The sequence below is a fragment of the Arvicanthis niloticus genome, unplaced genomic scaffold (assembly GCF_011762505.2).
Source record: "Arvicanthis niloticus isolate mArvNil1 unplaced genomic scaffold, mArvNil1.pat.X pat_scaffold_234_arrow_ctg1, whole genome shotgun sequence".
Taxonomy (NCBI): domain Eukaryota; kingdom Metazoa; phylum Chordata; class Mammalia; order Rodentia; family Muridae; genus Arvicanthis; species Arvicanthis niloticus.
Window position 1 is genome coordinate 52,522 of NW_023045902.1, and position 2,367 is coordinate 54,888.

The window sequence follows — 2,367 nt, forward strand, 5'->3', positions numbered from 1 at the left end:
TGAATCTTTTCAACTCTTTCAACTCAACCCTTTAGGTCATGAGTCTATGTGACATTGTTCAACAGATCTTTGATTGGCACAAACTCTGTGACCCAATGCCAATCTCTGGAATTGCAATAAGAGAAAGGTACTTTTAGCTCAAAATGTAGCAGCCACCAGATCAAGTAGAAGATATTCTGACCCTGTGGTTCCGGAGTTGCCTGTCCATCAACTTTTAGTTCCAGTCTGGAGAAAGCTAATCAATTAACGTGTGGCACAATGAATTTGATTTCTTCCTACCTGAACAAAACCAGCCAACAGTCAAGTATGATGTTTTTGTTGCCCACAATTATTATTATTATTATTATTATTATTATTATTATTATTATTATTGGAAATGCTTCTATAATGGCTTTGTCACTTAGAATCAGAAAGAAAAGAAAGAACTGGTTATGCCTTCTGGTTTGGAGCTGTCCCCGACACACACTCATAGTAGAATATGTTTTGTTCTGTTTTCTTTTGTTTTCAAGTCGCCTCTTTATGTGTGTGCACAAGCAGACATGTTCATGGATGTCTGTGGCTACCTGTGCTATGCATGTGGAGGCCAGAGGGCAAGCACAGGTGTTATTTCTGTCATTCTTCAGGTGCTGTTCAACTTTGTTTTGAGACAGGATCTCTCACAAGAAGGCAAAGTTGGCTGGTTAGAGAACCCTAGGGATCCACTGGCCTCCACCTCCCCAGTGCCGGCGTTGCTTATGTGGACCATCAAGCCCAGCTTCTTTAATGAGTTCTGGAGTCCTCGAGCTTGCATAGTAAGCACTTATTGTCTAAATTACTTCCCAAATCTCTCCATTGTTCCTTTGTTGCCATTTGGGAGAATTAATTTTGAAATGGGCTTTGCAGGGTGTGTGTTTTGAAAAGACCACTGGAGTCTGGATTTACAGTTTCACACAGTTTGTGACTAGTGAGCTACAATTTTCCCCTATTCACAAACAAGTTGCCAGTATCAGCTTTACACAGCTTATAACCCATTATGAGGATAAAATGTAACATTGCATTTTGAGTTATTCTAGAATAGAAATTTCTTAACAGTTTGTGTTCCATATTCTCTTATGGGGAAACTAGAAAAAAAATGTTCTGAGTTTTGCTGTAAGCACAGGCTTAGGTATATATTCTAGGTGTATCCAATCTGAGTACATCTTTTTGGTAGGCTCTGATTGAGAACTCAATGTGGGCAAGCAGAGTTAGGTGATAAAGGTTCTGGCCTTCTGTCATGGTGAAGTGACAGTGTCAGTTCCTAGTTAGTGATCATAAGTGCCTGTTCCGAGCCTGTCACTGTAATCCTTGTAGAGATCCTGGATGTGACATAACCAGTTTTCAGATTCCCTTCTGACTGAATTGTCTTGTACTCTGTTTATAACTAAGAACACACAGAGAGATGCAAATGAAGTTTTCTCTTTATAATGACATTTTTTTTATTCAACACTACTATTGTATAGCTTTGCCTCTGTTAGAGACTTGTATTTGATTTTTAATTATCTTAGTCTTCATATTTTACTTTGAGTTTTTAAAAGTGTGTTTTAAAAGGTATAAACAACTTTCAAAATTCTTATTACATTTATTTAGGATTCGGTTTGTACATGCTGTGGTATGCACGCTGAGGTAAAAAGACAAATTATGAAAGTTGGTTCTCAACTTCCGTCATGAGTCCTAGTGATACAACTCAGTTCACTAGCTTGGTTGCAATTGCCTTTACCTTCGGAGATATCTTGCCAGCCTTAAGTAATTTTAAAATACTTTTACATGATGTTCTTAGAGCAATTCAGAAAAGTAAGGCAAATATACCCTAGATGTCTATGAGGTTTGTTTACCAAAACATACATGCATGAGATGGAGAAAAAAGGAAGAAGAAAAGAAGGAGGATGATGTGGAGAAGGTGGTGGTGGTAGAGGAGGAGGAAATAGCAAAATAAAATATTGCAGTTAAGGAAAGAAAGTATCATAAAAGCATGAGGTGTGTTAACATAAATACATAAACAGGGGACAATTCTTACTGTATTCTACTGTGTTGTCTATTGAACAATAATAATAAGCCTCATTGTGGTAGAGTGTGGAAGGAAAATTAACCATAAGACTCCAGGAGAGGGGAGCATGGGATAGAAATATGGAAAAGGTCTGGAAGAGAAAGCAGCTTCCACGTCTGCAGGCCTAGCCCTCCTCCCTGCTCAGCTCTTGGACAACTGAGAAGCTGTGCTTCAACGGGGATCCTTCCAGTGTGAGGGAGCCACTTCAGCAAGTGACCCTGGCAAGCAAACGTACAAACGCACTGAACATGAAACAGTGCCGTGAACAGAAAAAAAAGAGTAAACATTATGCACAGTGAATGTGT